Source organism: Sarcophilus harrisii, chromosome 2, assembly GCF_902635505.1.
Source record: "Sarcophilus harrisii chromosome 2, mSarHar1.11, whole genome shotgun sequence".
Classification (NCBI taxonomy): Eukaryota; Metazoa; Chordata; class Mammalia; order Dasyuromorphia; family Dasyuridae; genus Sarcophilus; species Sarcophilus harrisii.
The window spans coordinates 417,010,146-417,034,608 of record NC_045427.1 but is presented as its reverse complement, the minus strand read 5'-3'; the positions used below and the strand labels follow the sequence as shown (position 1 = coordinate 417,034,608).

At 40.5% G+C, this 24,463-nt stretch overlaps 1 protein-coding gene across 3 annotated transcripts in view; it reads right to left on the bottom strand.

Moving 5' to 3' along the window:
• NSD1 (nuclear receptor binding SET domain protein 1) overlaps positions 1-21,160 on the bottom strand; it is a 165,624-nt gene extending 144,464 nt beyond the window's left edge. For 2 of the 3 annotated variants that reach the window (XM_023506588.2, XM_031953749.1), the window contains exon 1: positions 19,890-20,334. The gene's annotated coding sequence lies outside the window, so the exon portion shown is untranslated. Of the gene's footprint in view, positions 1-19,889; positions 20,335-20,921 lie in introns of those variants that run through there. The other variant, XM_031953741.1, reaches the window with a different exon arrangement.
• Positions 21,161-24,463: the final 3,303 nt, after the last annotated feature.

The following is a 24,463-nucleotide window of genomic DNA, read 5'->3' as shown; positions in this document are numbered from 1 at the left end:
AAACTCTGGTGCTGGATATCTTTCATCTGTCTTGCCTAAATCCTCCACTCCATGTCCCAGCAATTAACATATCAAACTATGGCTGTCTTCCTCAATAACCTTCTCCTGCTTTTGAGCTCCCCAGAAGTATTACCTTTCCCATTAAAATGCAAGCTCCTGGCAGGAACTGTTCTGTTGGCTTCCATTTGTATACAAAGAACCTTGAAAAACTCTGACATTTAGTAAGTACTCAAAACTTTTCTACCTACCTACCTTTGAGAAGCTGTGGCAATGAGATTGTGAAATATCTGCCCAGACTGAAAAAGAAAGCTGATATGAGGAAGTAAAGAGAAAACAACTGGATGTTGTTGACAACTAGATGAAAAAGCAAACTGGATGAGACCAGATTATGAAGGACTCTCAGAATCTCAAAACTGGATGGTATCTCAAAAGAATGTCTAGTCTGAATCACGCTAGACCAAAAAAATCAATACTACATTAAAAAAAAAAATCAATACTTCAACATTATAAAAAAGTGATTATCCAGACCTTGTATGAAGCCCTCCAATGAAAAGAAACCATCTAATTCTGGAGGCAACCCATTTCCCTAGCTTCCTTTAAGTCTTAACTGAAACCTCACCTTCAACAGGAAGTCTTTCCCAACCCCTCTTTTTTTAAATTTAAAATTATTTTATTTTTAATTAACGGAATAAAGCAATAATTTCCATAACATATTATAATAAAAAAAGATGATCACACATGAAACAGCAAATTGATTGGGCATATCACATACATTTCTTTTTTCCTCCCCCTCCCCTTAATTCTAAATACCTTTCTTCCTTTAATTATCTTCAATAGACTATATATATATCTATCTTATCTGAATTTATTTGTATATTCTTTTGTAAGAACTCCAGAATATCAGGGACCCACATTTTGCTTTTTTTTTTTTTTTTTTTTTTTTTTTTTTTTGTATCTTTGGTGCTTAGTATAGTATCTATACAAAGGTAGTCCCTTAATAAATGTTTAGTGATTGTCAGCAAATTCGCATTTACACCCAACTTAAATCTTCCATCTTCCACCCACAGCTCCTAATTCTGCTCCCTGGGATGAAACAAAATTGCAGCCCCGCTTTCACCAGTCAGCCCAACAAATACTTGAAGATGGCAACTACATCTTCACCAAGCCTTCTCTTCTCCAGATTAACTACCCCCTGGTCCTTCAAGGGTATTCCTAAAGCAAGGTCACCAGTCTCCTCTTAAGGCCTAGTCACCCTCTTCTGGATACTCTCCAGTCTGTCAATGTCCTTTCTAAATGCATCACATCAAAAGGAACAGTCATCCTGAGCTAAGTAAGTCAGGACAATTACCTACTATGTTCTAGCAATTACACCCTTCTTAACACTGCTTAAAATCACATTAGCATTTTTTAAGCTGCTATGTCACACTGTTTTCTTCAGTTTGCAGGTCTGCTGCCTACACTATTCCCCAATACTATATGTGCTTAAACAGCTGACTCCTTGAAGTAAAACTATAGTATACCTACGTACTAAATTTCTTCTATGTAAAGCATTTGCAACAAGTTCAAAAGAGGGCAGAAGTTGCCTTTTAAAAAAATACAATTCTTGTCAAATAAGAGACATGGCAATCAAGAGGAATGATGGTTAAAAGTTCAAATTCATTTATAAAACACTACTGAAGAGGATAGCTGTTCTTGCTATTGTCAAGTCAATTCAGTCTTATCCAACTCTCCATGATTCCATTTGGGATGTTCTTGGAAGAGACATTGGAGTGGTTGGTCTTTTCTTTCTCCAGCCCATTTTATAGATGAGAAAACTGAGATAAAGAGGATCACATAGAAAGGCCCTTCTTGACTCCAGACCTGGACTCCATCCACTAGCCACCTAGCTACCCTGAAGGGAATGGTAGAAAACAATTACCACCCCTTAAAAGTGAAAAGGGAAGGCAAAAACAAGTCTCCAAAAAACCTGGCACAATTTCCAACTAAGCTGTATCATTCTTAGAATATTTCTATGTGAAACTGGCTAGAAGAAACCAAGTAGAAAATGGAATGGAATCATCAGTGTTTCTATAACTCTCTATTTGCCTATCAATGAGAGGCAAATAACCATACTTCATCTCTCAAGCACTTTAGGCCCTAAAATAAGCTAAAAGAAATGGTTCCTAAGAAGATAAAATCCAAGAATTGCTACACTGGAGCAAGTACACACAGAGCTAATCTCTATTTGAAGGTGCACAATCTTAAAAGCACTGAGTGATTTTATAAGATCGCATAAGATGAATTGGTCCAGTCATTCTGGAAAACAATTTGGAGCAATGCCCAGAAAGTTACTAAACTTTGTACCATCAGTACCACTACTAGGCCATACTCCAAGAGATCAAAGAGAGACAAAATACTCATGTGTGGGGCAGCTAGGTGGCACAGTGGATAGCACGAGCCCTGAAGTCAGGGGGACCCAAGTTCAAATCCAACCTCAGACATTAACACTTCCTAGCTGTGTGACCCTGGGTAAATCACTCAACCCAATTGCTTCAGTAAAAAAAATACTCATGTGTACAAAAGTATTTTAGTATTGATGTTTGTAGTGGCAAAATTAAGAGACTGCCCATGAAGTAGCTAAACAAAATATGTGATATGAATGTAATGGAATATTATTGTGTCACAGGAAATGAAATGTCTTCGAGAAACCCAGGAAAACTCAAATGAACAGATGAAGACTGAAGTCTGCAGAGTCAGGAGAACAATTTATATAATAACAACATTGTAAAAACAACTTTGAGAGGCTAAAAAATTTTGATCATTGGAATAACCAATCACAATTCCAGAGGTCTGATGATAAAGAATACCACTATCCCACCATCTGACAGAAATGAGTGATGGATGCAAGAAGCAGAATGAGACAAACATTTCTGGCAATGGCCAATGTAGAAATTTCAACTCAGTACATTTATTACAAAGAATTTACTTTTACTTTTTTCTTTCTCAAATGAGAAGGAGAGTAGAGGAAAATAATTACTCATTCATTTAAAAAAAAGTTTAACTTCTAAAAAACATCAGAGGACTATATGATGATCAATTCTGATGAACGTGGCCCTCTTCAACAATGAGATGAAACAAATCAGTTCCAATAGAACAGTAATGAATTGAAACAGCTAGACCCAGCGAAAGAACTCTGGGAAATGAGTGTGAACCACTACAGAATTCCCAATCCCTCTGCTTTTGTCTGCCTGCATTTTTGATTTCCTTCACAGGTTAATTGTACACTATTTCAAAGTCCAATTCTTCTTTTGCAGCAAAATAACTGTATGGACATGTATACATATATTGTATTTAACTTATACTTCAATATATTTAACCTGTATTGGTCTACCTGCCATCTGGGGGAGGGGATGGGGGAAGGAGGGGAAAAAATTGGAACAAAAGGTTTTGCAACTGTCAATGCTGAAAAATTACCCATGAAATATCTTATAAATAAAAAGCTATTAAAAAAAAACATCAAAGGAAAACAGATGACGGGGAATTCAAGGTCATCTAGTCTGATTCTACTTAGTTTAAGTTAAAGAACTAAGGCTTAGTTAGGTTAAATACTTTGCTAAAAGTTATATAGGCACATCAGTAAATGGCAGGTATGGAATCTGAATCTGAAATCTTTTATTCTAAACCCTTCATATTTTCCATCATACTTGAAGGAAAGATAGCAAAAGAATGAAAGAAATCAGGTGATTTAAAATGGCATTGGTCACATCCAAGCTATTTCTCATTTTTTGGTTTGTTTTTTACCTTATTAACTTTAGTTTTACTTTTTAAACAGTATTTTATTTTTCCAAATACATGCAAAGATAATTTTTAACACTCACATTTGCAAAACCTTGTGTTCTAAAATTTTCTCCCTTTCCCTCCCCTCCAAGACAGTAAGCAATATAACATAGGTTAAACATGTGCAATTCTAACCACATTTCCATATTCATCATGATGTACCAAAAAAAAAAAAAAAAAGATCAAAAAGGAAAAAACACTAGAAAGAAAAACAAGCAAAGAACAACAAGGTGTATTTCCCATCTTCATAACGAATCTTGTACAAAATGGTCAGTGATATTCTTGATGAAAAAATATGAGAAGGTAACAAAGGCTTTTGTACATAATTATCTCTGGCAAACCACATCTTTACAGTCAGAATAAAAGATCCTACTGTATTTATTGCTCATGCAGAGCAAAATACAGCAAATTCTCTTAGAACAAGTAGTATCTTCTTAAGTTAAAATCCTACAAGATTCCTAGTACCATGCTATCAGAGAGATAACCGTTCAGCAGTGCCGTTATTCATGGCAAACAAGGCATAAAACAAGGACACCAAAGGCAACACCACTATATTGCAGAAAATATCCAAACAAAGTCCAAATAAAAGTGGGATATCCTAGAGAGGGTAAGGTTTACCCGATGTTTCATATCTGCTAATGACTTCAACTGTATTAACTCCAATAACAGCCTATTCAATGAAAGCCATGATTATGCCAAAGAAATAAAACTAATAAGCCATACCAGAAAAAACTAATTGGATGAAGAATGGGTATTATCCAAATTACAGTATACAATAAAATGGACAATCTCCTAAATAAATAGATCTATATATTTTTGAAAGACAAAAAAATTTAACCAAAAAAAATTTATAAGGGACAATAGATGAGAGTTGGGTCTAGAATTAAGTGGAAAAAAGTTAGATTCGATAATCTTACCCTATTCTTTTCTTTCTTTCTTTTTTTTTTTTTTGCACTGAGGCAATTGGGGTTAAGTGACTTGCCCAGGGTCACATAGATAGGAAGTGTTAAGTGTCCGAGGCCAAATTTGAACTCAGGTCCTCCAGACTTCAGGGTTGGTGCTCTATTCACTGCTCCACCTAGTGCCTCTTTCATATCTTTTAGATTTTTTCTTTCAGTCTACTTGTGCTCATTCAACCCTGAGTTCAAATCTGGCTACCACTGTGCCACCTAGCTGCCCCTATCTTACCCTATTCTTAAGAGTTCCCTTATACAAACCCCTTTTTTAACATCTAAAGAGTCAAAGTTTTAGGTGACCAGCACAGTACAATTCAAGTCACTTAGCCCCAATTGCCTCAGCAAAAAAATAAATAAATAAAAATAAAAATAAAAAAATTGAAAGAGGAACCTCATAAGGACATCCAGGGAGAATACAGGATAACCACTGGATTTCAAGGATAGTCATTAAATAGCAAAAGACCTACAGGAAGGCCCCACATAGTTGGACAAGATTCACACAGAGGGGCAAGGTGAGGATGGATTTCAATTAATGTGAGAAGGCACACATGAATGAGGTCACAATTCACTAAAAGTGCAGAAGTATTATCTTCAGCATATCACTGAAGCAGCTGGATTCTTTTTAGATCCAAACTTATCCAAGGGATTAGCTATCTTCCCCAATTTCATGTCATCTTCAAGTATAATAAACATATCTTCTAAACTCAGCAAAGGACTAATCAATTCCTGAGGCAGTCATTATACCAAAGACTTCTTTCCAGTTTGACAACAACCTCTGAATGGCTACTCTCTGCCAACTGGTCATTCAAGTGGTTCCAAATCCATCTCACCATCCTATCATCTCCTTCCTTCCAACAAGAGAGGAACAACAAACAGGATTTGTTCAAAGCATTCAGGCTATCTCAAGCATCCCCAATCTACTAATAGTATGGAGAGAAAGAGAGAAGAAAGGAGGAAAGGAGAAGAAAGGAAAGAAGGGAGAAAAGAGGAAAGGAAAGAAGAAATGCTGAGGAAAACTATGATTAAAAAACAAAATAACTATTAAGACTTACTTTAAAATTGTAAAAACTTATAAAGCGTTATTTTTAAAAAAGGAAAAAAGTAGGGTTAATCTATAATTATCTTTTCTTGAAGAAATCACATTGGCTTTTAATGATAACTCCTTTCTTTTCTAAATTCTTACAAACTACACCTTTACTAAAGTTTTACATTGCAAACACTGTAAGTTGAATTGACTCATATTCTGGCAAATTTTGCTGAAGTACTTCCCTGCCCCTTATTTCCCTCCCATCTCACCCCCACAATTTTTTAAATTCCTTTTTTAAAAATAAGAGATGAGAAAGAATATATTTGAAAATGAAATTCATGTAAAAAAATCAATAAAAATGTAAAATAATGTTCAAGGACATTGTCAGGAAACAAACCCGCATCAAACTCATTTGTCTAAACTCACTTATCTAAAGCTTAAATTTTCTATTTCTTAAAAAAAGGTCAATCTTCACCTGTGTCTAGTCCCACAGCACATCTCCCATGGTCTATAACTTCTCACAGATCCCTGACAATGGCTGACCAATCACATCCATCAGTTTTTGTTTTGTTTTGGTTAAAAAATAAATTAAAAATCTTGGGATGCACTTCATCTGAGTGGATCCAGTGTCTTGAATTCATTTAGGACAAACAGATGCCTACTCATATTTTAGGTTTCAAAGAAACTCCCTATTAACCACTTTTATTCTACCCTTTCCAGCCAAATATCATCCTTCATAGAAACAAAAAGTTAAAACTAAGTATTGTATCCACCTTCTCTTCATGACCCAATATCATCCTTTCATCCAAGTTATACATAGTCCTAAAAAAGGGACTTCTCTCATCTTCCTGTTGCTTCCAATATCATTTTAAGTCTTTTTCAGTTGTGCTTTGCCCTCCCAATCAAACATAGAACCCAAGTGAAGTTTTAGCTTTCCAACACTATTCTTAAAGGGCCAGATGACTCTTTTGTACTTGGTTCTCCAAAATCTGCTTGTAATTCCATATACCATGCATATATTTTTTAAAATTCAAATTTATCAACTGACTGTTGGGTAATTATAATGACTTAGGTTGGTCCTGAAGAAGAGGTATGAAAATGTGGAATCTGACTGTCAGAAATGGGGGATCTAATTTGTTCCTACATTTTTCAGTAGTGTGCCCCATTTGGGATTTTCTTGGCAAAGACACTGGAGTAGCTTGCCATTTCCTTCTCTAGTTCATTTTACAGATGAAACCAAAAGGGTAAATGACTTGCTCAGGGTCACAGAATTAGCTTGAGGTTCATTTTAACATGACATCAGGCCCAACACTCCATCTGCTTTGTCACCTAGTTGGCTTCAGGCCTAATTAATTTTTAAGAACCATGCCCCTCTCCCCCCTTCCTAATTACAAGGGATGATTTTTTCTAGAGCAGGGAAAGAGATGCTGATATTCAGAAATAAAGGTGATACAAAGACAAAAACAATAAAAATTTATTTTAAAAATTTATTAGTTTGTGGATATATCTTTTATCTACTGTCTTTAGATGGCTTCCTCTTTTCTTTAAATGGAAATCCTTTGCTTTTGTGCCATCAGAATACCATACTGGAGTTCTCCATTTCTCTAGATAAAAATTTGCGTGCAGAATTTTTGGCCCTCAGCTATAATCTGTGAGTTCTTTGAAATCCATTCTCCCTAAACCTACAATAGATAGAGAGACTAAGTTGAACTTCCCTTTCCTCTATCCTTTCTAAAGGAAGGAACTTTGGAACATAAAATGTCACATCTAGAAGGGACATCAAGATGTTAGGGCTGGAACATAGCAAGTCACAATATGAAGCATTGCTTATCAGAACAGAAAAGGAATTAGAACATATAATAATAGAGCCAGAAAGAAATTTAGAACACATTATGAAAGAATAAGAGAGTCTTTAGAACAGAATAACAAAGCTAGAGGGGCCCTTAAAACAGAAACCTACAACTGGAAAGACCTCATAATACGGAATGTTAGCATAAAAATAGAACAGCAGAGCTGCAAAAGACCTAACAACAAAGAATGTCAGAGCTGATCCTCGGAACAAAGACCATTTGATGTCAGGGAAGCTTAGAACACAGAATGTTAGCATTGGAAGGAGCTTTGAATCTAGGTTGTTAGTACTAGAAGCACTCTTAGAATATAAAATGTCAGAACCCAGGCCAGGACCCTAGATCACAGAACATAAAAAGACATAGCTAGAAGGGAGCTCAGAACAGAGAATGTCAGACCTGGAAAGGACCATGGACTTTATCAAGAAGTTCAATGCTTTACTTGGGGGTAGAAGCTGTGACTTGCCTGAGGTGGAGAATTCACCTTTATTACTGAATACATCCTAAATACAAGTGGACTACCCCCCCCACACACACACACACACAATTTATTGTTCAGTTGTGTTTAACCCTTTATGACTCAATTTGGGGTTTTCTTGGCAAAGATACAGGAGTGATTAGCCATGTCCTTCTCCAGCTCATTTACAGATGAGAAAATTTAGGCAAATTACAGTTAAGTGACTTGCCCAGGATCATACAGCTAGAATGTACCTGAGGTCACATCTGAACTCATGAAATCTTCCTGACTCCAGGCCCAAGCTCTATTCACAAAGCCACTTTGCAGTCCACCCCACACAATGGGAATAGACTACAAGGAAATTAGCCTTGTCAGTAAGGAATTACTCTAATTCTCTAAGACTCCACTTATCCCCAGTTAGAAAATCACAAAATCTCTGAGTTAAATGGGACCTTGGGTTCATCTAGTCAGGCTTAAATCTCACTACAGTATTCAGGACAAGATCTCCATCCTCCCTTTGAATTCCTCCAGTGACAAGAATCTTGTTCCCTCAATCCATTCCATTTGCATAGCTCCTAAATGATAATATGGTTATCTAGTCTTTAGTGGAAGTTCTCGAGTGAGAGTGAACTCCAATCCATCTAGAACAGTGCCTGGTAAATAATAAATGCTTAATTAACATTTATTTATTGATCCAATGATTTCCCCCATCAGCTGTTAAGGTGATTTTTTTTTAATGTTAGTTCTATCACCCTGATACTCGTGAGCACTAATGGTTCCCTGATGCCATCCAAGATCAAATACAAATTCCTCTGTCATTTAAAGCTCTTCATAATGTGACCTCTTTCAGGTTTTTCACTCCCACTCCCTCCATGCACTCTGGGATCTTTGATTCACAGGCCCACCTGCTCTTTCTGTGCCCTATGAGATTCCCTGAAGACTCGCCTCAAGTCTCTCTTTAAAGAGGTCTTTGCCCATCCTGTGAGTGGTCTGTGCCATCCCCTCTCAGATTGCCAGGTACTCTGTATAGATTGTAGGATGAAAATTGCAGCTGAGCCCTCTGACTTCAATTCTCTCCTTTTGAAGATAAAGAAACAGAGGTTATCAAGCATGTAAATGTGGTACATCTAATAAGAGTCTGACGCAAGATTTGAACTCAAGTCTTCCAGACTTGGAGTCAAGGGCTCTATCCACTGAGGCACCTATCAACTACTAACTTGTATTTACCTATTTATAGTTACCTCCCCCATTAGAATATAAGCTATTTGAGGGAAGGAACTTTTTTTTCCTTACCTTTCTTTGTATCCCTAGCTTACAATAAGAGTTTAATAAATACTATCTGACTATCTCCTGAGGCAGCCAGCCATTCGGTTACTTTTTTTCCTTTTTGTTAGTAAATTAGGGTTAAATGACTTGCCCAGGGTCACAAAGTTAGGAAGTGTCAAGTGCTGGTAGTTGCATTTGAACTCAGATCCCCTGATTCCAGGGCCTTGATCTACCCACTGTACCTTCTTCTGTCCCACCATTCAAATTCTAGACAGACGCAATTACGATGAGTTCCCTAATCCAGACAAAATCTTCCACTGCCCTTAGTTATGCTCTAGTTTTCTGGACAAGCAGAATAAATCCAATACCTATTTGCTATGACAGTCTTTCAGATGGGTTAAGAGGGTTCATGCCTCTTAATTCTTTCTCTTCTCTAAAGACCACCCTTCTCAAAGGATCAGGAAATTCTTGTTCAATTTCACATGACAAACAATTATTAAGTACCTGCTATGCTCAGGGCTCTAGACAAATGTCTTCCCCTGATGTCTCAGCTTAGCATTAAGGTCACTCTGGGTTCTCAAAGGCCATCCCAGTGAAACACAAGCTGATTTAACTATGCTACAAAGCCAGCAATGGTCCCAATGATCCCTAAAAATATAGCAGCTCACAATCAGTAGTAACTCAAGCATTGGTGATCCCACACTTTGGCCATCCCACACTTTGGCCATAACACCCTGGGAAACTGAGGAAACTACAAAAGGTCCTTAGGAGTTTTCTGTAGCCCCCAAGGACCCTAGAAACTTTTAAATAAATAAAGCAGCTAGTGGCAACACCGGTTTGGACTCCAAATTCACTTGTAGTGAATTACTTTACAAAAGGGAATCCAGGGGACTAAGAGCAGTGGGCTGCCTAGAAGGTAAAAGCTCTCAGCTCTCTTTCCCCTCTTCACATCACTATCCACTATCTCCTACCCAGCTAGGTCAACTCTACACCTGTAGAGGGCTGGAACTCTGGAGTACAACAAGGTGTTAACTCAGAGGAATTGATGAGATAATAGTTCTCTAGTTCACATATATCTAGTATGATATAATCACTCTAGATTAGCTTATACTCAGTATACTGTAATGATGTAATTGTAATAAGGGACAAAGAAAGACTCAGACGGAGACTGGTTGAGACTGGCAGACTGGCAGACTGCTGGAGGAGATGGGTCAGACTGAGACTGGGTCAGATTATGACAGACACAGAATGTGAAGGAGACAATAAAGACTTTGGACTCTATTCTTGTCCATTCTCTTGGTGTCTATCCTGCTGAGACCAAGGCCCTTCCGGAGGATCTCCAGAAAGCTAGTCCAAATATTACACATATCCTTCCAGTTTCCCATCCCATACTACCATACCTTTCCCCGGTTTTGTTTTGGTCTTGTACACGTTTTGAATTTTATGCCAAACACAGCTCACTAGCATTTCTGGAACCTAATTCTACATCAACAACCTGCTCTTTGTATCTGACTTAAGCTCTCCCTCTCCAATTTCTTTATTTAAAGACCTGGAGGAGAGAAGTACCTAACCCAGATCATACAGGAATTTGAGTCTGGATTAAAACTCATGTTCTCTACAGTTGTCCCTTCCACATCTCCACTCTTCCCATCTCTATTTCAATGAATCACAAGTCAGCATAAGAATTATTAAATGTCAATTTTTGAGAAGTTCTGCAGAAGCTACAGAAGAGATGCACAGGCCAACATATTCCACAGGAAAAAAACTAGAAACTAGGAAATGCATAAAAATTTAAATTGTATTGCACCCAAATTTTACAATAAGATATTGTGAACATCCCTTAAAAGAAAAAAATTCAGGGAAGATCAAAAAATTTTACTTGGATTTTCCAGATGGGGGCACCACGCCCCCAACTCCCTTCCATGTGGAAGATGGGATAACTGGACTTTCAAACGGAGCTTTTTTCCGCCTCCCCCAATCTACCACTGGAGGAGGAGGAGTTAAGAAATGGAGAGAATGCTTATTAGGCAACTGAAAAAGTCCAAGCTAAAAAGGAATGAGGGGGTTGGAATAATTGGGTGACTGTTTGGCTATTGGAAGGAAAAGGAAGAGAGAACTGAGGAAGAACCAACAAGGTTTATTTACTATTAGAATCTTGTTTTTTGGCTTTTTCTTCCTTCGAGGCTCAGGTCAGCTGACATCTCTTTCCAGGTAGCTTTAACTTTGCCCAATCTTCCCCCACCCCCACCCCAGATCTTAGAATTATAGATTTAGAATAGAAAGGAACTACTTTAGAGGCCACTTAATCCAACCACCTCATTTTATAGATTAGAGGTTAATCAATTTGCCCAAGTGTCAAAAGCTAGGAAGTCTCAGAAACTGTTAGAAACTGGATTTGAATCCAGGTTATTAAAAAAAAAAATTACTACTGCTAAAGCAATGCTAATTAGCTATTAGTGTTTTCCCCCTTCCTCAATTTAACTGGTATTAATAATTTTTGAAAATGCAGTTATTCCATCCCCCAATCCAAAAGAAAGTAATTACCTTTATTTGGGGGGAGGGGAGGAGAAGGTTGTATGTTCAGCACCTAATCAAGTGTCTTAAAAATAACAGGTACTTAACAAAGGCTTTTTAAAAAAAGAATTGTAGGAAACAGAAAGCTGGGAAACAATTTTTACAGCCAACATTTCTGATAAAGGCTTCATTTCTAAAATATATGGAGAACTGACTAAAATTGATAAGAATACAAGTCATGGGGAAGCTAGGTGGTACAGTGGATAGAGTACTATCCCTGAAGTCAGGAGGACCTGAGTTCAAATATGGTCTCAGACACTTAACACTTCCTAGCTGTGTGACCCTGGGCAAGGTCACTTAACCCCAAATGCCTCAGCCAAAAAAAAAAAAAAAGCCATTCCCCAATTTGATAAATTGTCAAAGGAAACAAACAATTTCGGAAATTAAAGCCATCTAAAGTCATAGGAAAAAAATATTGTAAATCACTATTGATTAGAGAAATGCAAATTAAAACAACTCTGAGGTTCCATCTCTTGCCTATTAGATTGGCTAAGAAGACAGGAAAAGTTAATGATAAATGTTGGAGGAAATGTGAGAAAACTGTGACACTAATATATTGTTGGTGAGTTGAGACCTGACAACCATTCTGGAGTGCAATTTGGACATGTGTCCAAAGGGCTCTCAAACTGTGCATAGCCTTTGATCTACAAGTTCATTAGCGGATCTGTATCCCAAAGATCATAAAAGAGGGAAAAGGACCCACATGTGCAAAAATGTTTGTGGCAACCCTTTTTGTAGTGGCAAGGAACTGGAAACTGAGTGGATCTCCCAACTGGAGAATGACTAAATAAACTGTGGTATATGAATGTTATAGAATATTATTGTTCTGTAAGAAATGACCAGCAGGAGGATTTCAGAAAGGCCTGGAGAGATTTACATAAACTGATGCTGAGTGAAATGAGTAGAATCAAGAGAACAATGTATACAATAACAGCAAGATTATTTGAGGATCACCTGTAATGGATTTAGCTCTTCTCAGCAATACAAATCAATGACATAAGACAATTCCAAAAGACTTGGGATGGAAAATGCCAAATATATCCAGAGAGAGAAGATGAATGCAGATCGAAGTACACGATTTTCACCTTTTTTGTTTTTTCTTTCTCGAGTGGTTTTGTTTTTGTTTTTGTTTTGATCTTTCTTCCACAACATGACAAATATGGAAATATATTTTAAATGACTATACATGTAGAACTCATATCAGACTACTTGCTATCTTGAGGAGGATGAGATAAGGGGCAGGAGGGAGAAAAGAATTTGGAATTCAAAATCTTACAAAAATGAATGTTGAAAACTATCTTTACATGTAATTGGAAAAATAAAACACCATTAAGTTAAAAAAAAAAAAAAAAAAAAAAAAAAAGAACTGTCTTATGTAGGGCAAGTTCCTGACAATCTAGTGAATATAAGAATCAGTCTTTCACAGCTTCATCTTTTCTGAAGTGGGGAGCAGAGGGCAAAGTAGAAGCATAGAAGCCAGAACAGGCCCTGGGCAATGCAATATGGATGAAAGTGCTTTGGAAAGTCTTAGTGACTGGATACATAGAAAGGACGGTTCTTCTCTGGTTCCCCCCCTTCCTTAGCCTGAAAGTCATAGGAGAAAGGGGGTGGGGGAGAGAGGAGGAGCCTCTCTGGGGCTAACAAGTGAGTGAAAAGGACAAGATGGCTAATTCCAAAACCAGCTACTAAGAATTATTTATTGTTAGTATTGCCGTGATGTTTTTCTCATCTTTTTTGATGGAGTTCAGATAGAAATAATCTTGGAACAAGTTGCTGTCCTGCCATTTCTTTAATATTTATTTTGCCCTACTGTACAAATGAATAAGCTAACTGTTTTCTGTCCTTGAATAAAAGTATTAAGATACAAGCCCATCCCTCTGTAGGGGAGTCCTTGAGCAGCCCCCTCCAGCTCTAAATCCTACAGTCCCACATGGGCTGGCTGCTCTGTTCACTTGCCCGAGGCTCTAACCCCACCACTCTCCAGCTTCACAATCTTATATGGCTCCCCAATGCCCACAGAAATCGTCCAAATTCTTTGAGCAATTAGAGTAAATTCCTGCCAACTTTTACAGACCCCAAATTTTAGATCTAAAAGAAGCCCTAGAAAGCATCCAATCCAATGCTTCATTTTATGTGATCTGACATTGAGCCCCAAGGCTTGGGGACTGTCTGAGATCACACAGCCAGCCAGCAGCACAACTGGGAAACCAACCAGTGTGTTCCTTCCACAATGCCACCTTGCTTCAGCTAGATCTGGGCCCCAGCCTGTCCCCGAGAGGCCTAAACGTATGCACCAACCCTAACTGATCCACGGTCAACTCTCAAAAGTTTCATTCTCTTTCCCCTATTTTCTGTGTTCCCCAAATGTCTGTAGCACAGCAGATCCAGCTAGAGGGTCACCTCCTCCTTGCAATCTTCCTGACTGCTTGGACTAGAAGTGATTTGCCCTCTTCCAGCACTCGTTTTTTGCCTCCCTCCTTTGCCCTGATGGTTCCTTTTGTTTTACTGTTTTAGGGTATTTAATCAAACGGCACTTAATAAGTGCCTATTATGTGACAGGCACTGTGTCCCACTCTTAATTCCTTTACAAAATTTTGAGCTTTTGAATAGCAGGGAACAAGTTTCAATATCCTTCTGAACCTTGTATTTAATGGACAGGATATCTTAGCTTCTAGCCCTTTACATATCTCGTTTCCCACATCATCGCACCTGAAGATTTCTATTCATTTTTTTATTGAAAAAAGAGAACATTTGCTGGGAATTCCCTCTTCCTTCTCTTTGTATCTCAAAACTCCTATGACATCATCCTTCATTCTCTCCTCCTTTATTTCAGTCTCTAAGGAAGACAAGGTCCTCTTCTTCACAGGACCAACTCCTCCATGTGTATCCCCACTCCCATCTGCTCCAGTAAACTAAACTGTTCACAATCATCTCCTCTCTTTAATCTTCAATCTTTCTTTATCTAAGGATTCCTTCTTTGTTATTTTCAAACAAGTCCCAGTCTGCTCCATCTTGAAAAAAGCTTCACTTGAGAAAAGAAAAATAATAAAGGTCAGAGAAGATGTAGGAAAATAGGGACACTGATGCATTACTTATTGATGGAGTTGTGAACCTATCAAACCATTCTGGAGAGCAATTTGAAATTATTCCCAAAAAACAACTGTCTACATTTATTTTATTATTATTAATTATTTATTAATTATTCCCAAAAAACTGTCTACATCCCAAAGAAATCATAAAAAAGGGAAAAGGACCCACATGTATAAAGGTGTTCATAGCTGTTCTTTTTGTGGTAGTAAAGAAATTGAAGCGATACTCATCAATTGGGAAATAGCTGAAAAAGTTATGCTTTATGAATAGAATACTATTCTGCTATAAGGAATAATGAGCAGCATTTTTTTTTTTACCTTTTTGATCTGATCTTTCTTTGTGCAGTATGATAAATGTGGAAATATGTTTAGAAGAACTGCACATGTTTAACCTATATTGGATTGCTTGCTGTCTAGGGGTGGGGATTGGAGAGGAGAGAGGAAGAAAAATTTGGAACACGAGGTTTTGCAGAGGTGAATGATGAAAACTATCTTTGCATGAAAAAAATAAAGAAATAATAAGCAGGTTGACTTCAGAAAAATATAAAGAACTGAATCGATGCTGAATGAAGTAAGCAGAACCAGGAGAACATTGTACATAGTAACAGCAAGATTGTGTCTGAATCAAATATGATAGACTCAGCTCTTTTCAGAATACATAATCCAAGACAATTTCAAAGGATCATGATGAGGTAATACTATTCACATCTAGAGAGAGAACTGATGGAGTCTAAATACAGCTCGAAATATACTATTTTCATTTTTATGTTTTTGTATTTTCCCTCCCCCCATAGTTTTTCCCTTTTGTTCTGGTTCTTTTACAACATGACGAATATGAAAATATGTTTTACATGACAGCACATGTACAACATATCAGATTGCTTACTATCTTGGAGAGGATTGAGGGGAGAAAAGTGGAGAGAAAAATTTTGAACTCAAAATCTTTGAAAAACCAATCTTTATATGTTATTGGAAAAAACAAAAATTAAATGTTGTTACATTAAAAAAAAAAAAGTTATTTGATTTTATAATCTCCTCAAGTTAACTTTGTATATCTGTCTTCTTTTCTCAATTTTAAGGGAAGAGGTCATATTAGAAGGCTTCTGAGGTCCCTTCCAATCACATTTCTGTATCACTATGATCCTAGAGTAAAAATTTTCTATAGGGGGAAAAGTCCTTGTCTCCATTTGCCTTCCTCAACTTGCCTTCACTTTTCAACCTTTATAATGCAGTTTCCATTTGAAAATAGCTTTCTCCAAGGTTACCAAAGATTTATTGACCGTTAAACCTGAAGACCTTCCCCCAATACTCACCCTCCTTAATTTTCTGAAGCATTTGAAACTGAAGGACCACTCTTTTATCCCAAAATTTAGATGACACAGTTCTATTATGCCTAGTGTCTAACAGGAGTTTTTAATAAATATTGATTAACTCTCACTTCTACTCAGTTTCCTAACAGGGTCATGTTTGTCCTAATCCCTATCCACAGATCTACTCCAAGTATGTGTCCTGGGCCCACTTCCCTTGCTGATTCTATCAGTTGCTAATGATACAATCATTCCTTCCATGCAGATGAAGACTCCCAATCTACACATCTACACCTGACCTCTCTTCCTGAACTCCAGTTGTTCATCACCAGCTAGCTTATTAGACTAATTCTTTGGGCATGTCAAACTCACCAATAAAATTTACTGTACCTGAAACAGAATTCATTCATTTCATAAAAAAAAAAAAAAAAAAACCTCTCCCCTCTTCCTAACCACTATTTTTGTCAAGGGTTTCACTTTTAATCACTCAGCTTCCTAACTTTGATATCATCCTGAAAGGAAGAAGAAAAATAAGCATCTGTATGGTGCCTACTGTGTGCTAAGAAGCACTTCACAAATATTATCTCATTTCATCCTGGGATGTAGATGTAGATGTTATTACTATTCTTATTTTACAGAAGACAAACTTTTATAAACCTGGTTTACAGAACTGAGGGACTTGCCCAGGATCACATGGCTAGGAATTGTCTGAGGCCACATTTGAACACTGATCAAGATGAGCTACCTAGCTAGCCACACTATGTCCTGGCCTCTCACCATCAGCTGCCCCGTCTTCTCAATTCTACCTCCATAGTACATCTGTCACCAGGCCCCTTCTTCCTACTCCCAAAGTTCAAGCCATTATTCTCTCTGGCCTAATGTATAGAAAAAGCCTCCTAATTGGCCTCCCTGTCTCCAGTCTCTCCTTTCCCCATGTCTCATACAGTTGCCAATTTGACACCCTAAAGCATAGTTCTGACCATGACACAGTCCTGCCCAAGAAATTCTGGTGGATCCTTCTTACCCTAGTATAAAATACAAACGCTTCTGTTTGACTTCAAAAGTCTTTACAGTGGGATCCAGGTGACCTTTTTAAGCTTACTGCACATGACTCACGTTTACAACCCTTCAATTCCGGATAAACTGGCCTCACATACAACATTCCATCTTCATCCTCCTCAGCTGTCCTCCTGCCTGGAATGCCCTCCCTCTCATCAGAGTCCTATCTTCCTTTAGTCCCACCTCCGTGAGAAAGCCTATCAGGTTCCCCCCATTTCCTAGTCTCTTCCCTAGAAAATCACTTAGTACGTATTTTATATTTCATTTTCTATGGGCATGTACTCTGCCCCCTTTCCCAATGGAATATAAGCTTGCTAAGGACAGGAAGTGTTTCTCCTTTGTTATCCTTGAATCCTCAAAACCTTGCCTGGAACTCAAAAGGTACTCAATAAATGCTTGGTGAATTAAAAAACAACATATTTGGAGTCAGAAGACTTGTCTTCAACCCGCCAGCTCTGTCGTTATTTGTGAGATCTGAAGTAAATCAATTCAAATCAACAAGTATTTCTTAAGCATATCTGTATTATGCATGTGCCAAGAATGGTACATGAGCCTGGAAAAAATGACAGGCCTTGCCCTCAAAATGCTGACAATCTATATGACAACATATATGGAAGACATTGAATGACTTGGGTAAAAGATACCAAATTACAGGGGGCCTCTCAGAACTGAACAGTCTATTAAAGGTAAATAACACTGATACAGAAGAGCAAGCACAAAATAAAATTTCTCCTCTGGAAACATGAGGCACCTCCCAATTCTGCCTCTGATCCTACTTTTCTTTTGCATTATACTTGGTGGCATCAGAGTCTTAACTTCATTAAGAAACTTTGAGCTCCAGCAACGAGATCAACCAAATCATTTCTAATGGAGCAGTAATGAACTGAACTAGCTATACCCAGAAAAAGAACTCTGGGAGATGACTAAACCATTACATTGAATTCCCAGTCCCTATATTTATGCACACCTGCATTTTTGATTTCCTTCACAAGCTAATTGTACAATAATTCAGAGTCTGATTCTTTTTGTACAGCAAAATAATGTTTTGGTCATGTATACTTATTGTGTATCTAATTTATATTTTAATATATTTAACATCTACTGGTCATCCTGCCATTTAGGGGAGGGGGTGGGGGGGGTTAAGAGGTGAAAAATTGGAACAAGAGGTTTGGCAATTGTTAATGCTGTAAAGTTACCCATGTATATATCCTGTAAATTAAAGGCTATTAAATAAAAAAAAAAAAAAAAAAAAAGAAACTTTGAGCTCTTTAAGGGAAGAAGGGGGATTCTGTCTTCTTCTATCACCTAGAGCACAAAGCTCAAGGCCTCCAACAATTACTAAGCCTGGTTGAGGAGAAAGAGCTATGAAATGTTTACTCAAAAACCTACAATCTAGGAAAGCTTCATAGGAAGACAGGATCTAGATTTAGGAGGAGTCCAATTCTTCCATTTTACAAATGGGGAAACCAAAGTCCAAGAAGTCAAAAGACTTGCCACTGATAATACAGGGAAGTGACAGCCAGTGTTAGAACCTTAGTGGCAAGCCTGGAGGTAGAAAGCCTCATCTTCCTAAATTCAAATTTGGCCTCAGACACACATACTAGCTGTGTGACCCTCAGTTTTCTCATTTGTAAAATGAGCTGGAGAAGGAAATGACAAACGGCTTCAGTATCTCTGCCAAAAAATTCTCAAATGGGGTAATGAAGAAGAGGGTGCAACTCAAAAGAACTGAACAGCAACTATTATTACAACTTCTAATTCCAAATCTACTACTCTCTGCACTGTAACTTCTACAAGTTGTGTGATATTTAGCAAAATCCCTTGAGTAGGACTTTTCAAAAACTTTTTCCAACCATGACCCCTTCCTGTGACCCCAGGGATATAGATATATAAAGCGGATATGCAAACCAAACATTTACTTGTAATAAATCATAATTCTGCAACACCCACATTTAGTTGTGAGACCGCAAACGGTGTCATGACCCACAGTTTTTAATAAAGTTGAGCCTGCATTTAATCAGAAAATTGATTCATTCAACAAACATTTTTATTAAACATAAACACTATGTTTGCCATTGCATATTTCAAAAGGTTATTTATCGTGTTTCTAGACATTGACTACTACTATGAGGCAGGCCAGAAAGAGCTGTACTCAAATGCTGCTTCAGACAAAACAACCTTGCGCCCCAAGAGCAAGTCCCTGTCCCTTGCCCCCTGACTTGATCTCCTCACCTGTAAAAGTGGGCTTTGACAGCTTCTTAGATTCTTTCCAGCTTCAAACTTAAGATCTCTCTAAGACTGAGTTCAGGAAAAGTTTGTTGAATGAATGGAGTTCAGCTCAGCTCCAACTTTTCCCCATCTCCTCGGGGAGAGGGGGGCCCGCCCCTCGGCTCCTACCTCAGTTAAAAGAGGCTTTGTTTCCCCGGGGGATTTGTTAATGGAGAGACTCCCAGAGCAACTAGGAGGAATCCTACTTTTAAGAAGTACTTACTCAGCGAAAGGCCCTATTGGATCCTGGCAATGAGAAGTGGTCCCCAATCCAACAAGAGCTTTCTCAAAGTATTTTTTGTTTCTAGGGTGGGCCGGGCATTCACTCCTCGGCCCGCAAGCAGACCCCCGGGGATGCGACTGAGACTCTTACACAGACGTCCCACGCCAGGCTCAAGGTCGCACCGATAGCAAGTCGCAGGGGGGCCGAGGCCGGTCGAATTCCATTTTTGTAACTTGACTTTTTAAACTCCCGAAAGAAAAGGTTCCTGTCCTCCAAGAGAGTCTGATCTAGCGGAAGGGGGAGGGGAGAAAGAGGGAGAAGTGCCGTATGTATGTAGTAAGTGAGGAAGGGGGAGGGGCCGGGCTGGGAAGGTTGGATCGATTAGTAAAAGGGGCAGGGTCTGGTTAGCCCGGGGACGAGAGCAGCGGTGGAATTAGGAACTGAGAGTGGGAGATCACGGTAACGGCTCCGGTTTCTGGGGCATTTTAAGATGCAGAAAGCGTTGTGTTCTTGGCAACCCCGGGAAAGCTTTGCGCGTTATCGCCATTTTACGGATAAGAAAACTGAGGCCCAGCTCCGCCGGGCGCTTTGCCCAAGGTCACGCTCCTGCCCGCTACTTCGCGGGCCTTCTGCAAGCCGCGCTCCGTGGCACCCGGCAGCGGGCTCTTTCCTGCCGGGGCCAACGCGGGCTGGACGGGGGGCCCGCCTCTGGCGGGCTGCCTCCGCCGTGCGCCGCGGACGAGCCCCGGCCCCTCTCCGGGCCTCAGTTTCTCCCTCTGCCAAGCGAGGGGCCCGGGCTCCGCGAGAGCCGATCCCCACGGTCCCTCCCCTGGCAACGTTTCCTCTCCGGCTCCCGGGGAGGGGAGCAGCCCCTGCGCACGCCTCGCTCGGCCCTCCCCCCTCCCCGGACCCAGACCCGCTCCCCAGGAGCCCAGCCGGCCCCGGGCTCGGGCACCCCTCCACTTCCGGTAGTGCCCACATGCCGCGGGCTCGGTCCATCCCACCCGCCCGGGCCCCGAGCGCCCGACTCACCCCGGCGGGCGGGACGGCGGCGGGGCCCCGCGCCGGCCCGGGCTCCGGCTCCCAGCGGGCGGGGGCAGCAGCTGCAGCGGCAACAGAGACCGTAGCGCCCGCGAAGCCCCGCGCCAGGGGTCCTCCGCTCCAGGCACTGAAGCGGCTCCGGCTGCGGGGGCCGCAGAGCCGCGGAGGGGGCGGGGCCACGCGGAGACCCGCGAGGGGAGGGGGAGGGGAGCGGAGCAAAGGGGGAGGGGGCCGGCGGCGGTCGGCGCTGCTGAGTCATGTGCCTGGAAAGTCAGGAATGGATCCGCGGCCCTAGGATCCTGGTGTACACAGCAGCCGCCCTGGGCCGCGCCGCCACGTGCCGGGCTGCGGCCCCCCTTTCGGAGGCGGGGGCCCGGGCCTGGCCGGCCCAAGCGCCCCCGCCTTGCATTCGGCTCAACTCTATGGTCTCCACGAAGCGGCCTCAAAGATCCTTCGCCTTATATAGGTATGTGCCGCTGAGGTCATCCTGCACGCCGCCAACCCCCCCCCCATGCCCTCAAAATGATGCCAGGTGGTGCGCTCCCGGCCCTCGGGTAGCCCCGGAGCGCCCGCACGCGCCCGTACGCGCGCGGACCCGTGCCCGGCCATCGCGGGCGTCCTCGGGACGGACGTGCATCCTGTGCTTCTCCCCCATCGGTCCCAAAGGCCGCTTAGTCCCTTCGCAGGCTATTGCGATCCTCGCGCATTACGCACGTCTCCCTTTTATGCCATCGGTGTGAGTGCGTGCTGCATACCCTCCGATCAGGCCTTAAAAGGGTCACGCTCCCTTTATGCCTGCCTGCATGTCACTGCGATGGCCCTGTGCGGCGCCTTCTTTTGTTACTGACATAACATGTTCCGCCCTTTTCTTTCTTGTAGCGGGAGAGCGGTCTTGCATGTTCTTTCCCTTACATTTCATTGCCGCGGCCGTGCACATCACAGGCGAGATACCAGGGAAGACCGCGCCATACCCACTGTTTTCTTCCCTTCGCATCACCGGAGTGACCACTCCTGCTTTCCCCCTTGAACTTCATTATAGCGGCCGTGCGTGTTATACGCCTTTCCCTTACACAGCGTGAGTGACCACGCACGTTGGGACGCATTTCCCATCATATCAGTGACCGTTCACGGGCTTTCTCATTTATCACTGGAAAGGTTTATATGCTTTGTGCTCCTTTCCCTTCCAGAACATTAGGACACATCCCATTAGAATGTGAACTTGGGAGGGAATCTGCATTTTTTTTGCCTTCCTATCCCCTAGGACTTAGTAAAACGCCTTATACATAGTAGGTGCTTCATAAACAGCTAATTTCACAACTTGGTCCTAGCAACCTAAGATAGATGCATCGTCCAAAGAGTTTGCCGGTTCACCTAGTTTTATAAATAGAGTGTAGCCTGGACAGGGGAAATAACTTGTCCCATTAGAAACAGGGCAAGGATTCAAATCTTTTTTTCCATACTCAACTTCAATGCCACTGAGTCACTTCAGAAAAACAAAATCCTATGTATAGCTTACATTTTCTAAATTCAAGAAAAATAAAATATTTTATCAGGAGGATTTGAAAAAAAATACTCATTTTGTGTTGTCAAAAACATGGCTGCTATTAGAACCCTAATTTAGTATTTGCTCAAGGACAATTTGTGTTTCTTCAGCTAACAGAAATTACTTAGATTAGTACCTAGGAATAGAAGATAGTTAAATGGGAACCTGGAAGCAGTCCCCACCCTTCCATGTTTTCTCCTCTGGCATGGCCTAGTAGCATAGAACTAGGCCTCAGGGATTTCCTGGGTTTCACTCTCTTTCTATGGGAAAATGTCCGGAGGTGTTTCCTTTGCAGGGACTCGTGTTCCAAGGTCGAGGGCCTAGGATCTAGATCCCAACTATGTTTTCATTTGTTGTTCAAAATATTAACTAAATCAATAGTCTTTACACCTCTTCTTGGCAGCCTCTCTCTTTAAAAACCTAATTTTTTTTAAATTTATTTATTTTTTAATAGCCTTTTATTTACAGGATATATAAATGGGTAACTTTACAGCATTAACAATTGCCAAACCTCTTGTTCCGATTTTTCACCTCTTACCCCCCCCACCCCCTCCCCTAGATGGCAGGATGACCAGTAGATGTTAAATATATTAAAATATAAATTAGATACACAATAAGTATACATGACCAAAACGTAAAAACCTAATTCTAAAGATAATTTCCAGAGTTCAGAAATTTTTTAAAAAGGTGACTTTTAAACTAAGGATTCTTAGTCTGAGGTCTTTGCACTTGTAAAAAAATATATAAAAATTACTATATTTCAATATAATTGGCTTTTTTTTTTATTTTAAAAAACATTATTCCAAGAAGAGGTCCACAGATTTTACCAGACTACCAAAGGGTTCTACTGTGATATATATGAAAAAGATTAAGAATCCCTCCCTGGCTTTAAAAGACAGCTGCCCTTTGAGTCTGTCAAGGGAAAAAAAAATATTATTACAGTTATGCCCCTAGTCCATCTTTCTAAATTGCTAATAAATTGGGAATGAGTGGGATGAAACAATGAACAATAAAGCAATTGGACTGAAAATCTCTAAAATCCCTTCCAGGTCTAACACTTCGTGGTTCTAAAGTGGGAACACCATTCTAGCTTCTTGATCATACAAAGCTATAGAACTACAAAACACTGGATGATAGAATATAGAATTAAGAAGCTGGGAGAAACCTTAGAACATAGAACTCCAGCCCCATACCTCCAATACCTCCTAGAAAATGTTCCTTTTGATGTTTTGGTTCAGCTGGTGCCAGCTGTATGGAGCACACATGGGCATTCTGTAACCGATCTGAGTTGGCAGACTACCTGGCTGGGAAGAGCCTTTTCCAGTTGATTGTATAACTAGAACGATATCAGCATCTTCTGGAAAGCCGACCAACCTCAGCCGGTTCTTTCTGCCAAATTTGGTGACTTTTGCCCACAGCACCTGCCAAGAAGCTGTACTGTTAAGAGAAACGCCTTAGGGCATCCTGACCCCCAGAGGCTATGAGATCCTAAAGAAATGGGCCTTAGTCCTTGGTCTCTTCCTTCAGCTCTTTTCCCTTTGAGGTGAAGGGAGTGGAGCCTCCCATTGAGAGAGTTCCAAAGGTCCGGAGGTCGATCCGTAGGAACCCGAGAGTCAGAATCCAGGCCGGGTTTTTAAGCCAGGGCAGCATCTGTGCCCCGAGGAGCAAACAGCAATATTCAGGAGTGACCTTATGGACTTCAGTCCAATGAAAGGACTCCTCTGGCAGTCCTGCCTTAGCCGGACAGGAACCCGGTGGGGTCAGGGCTGTGGTTATTTGTCCCTTGTTCTCCATGACATCAGGGAGGTGATGTCATGACATGCAAGGGAGGGAGGGTTGTGCAAAGTCCCTGCCTCACTTTCTCCTCCAGGGCTCTTTGGGTCCAGCGGCCAGATCAGGACCACTGGAGATGGCCCTGAACCTTGGGGGGCCTTGGCCTTTTTAAACTAAGGTCTTTATCAGGTCTCAGTCTGACTGAAACAACCCCCAT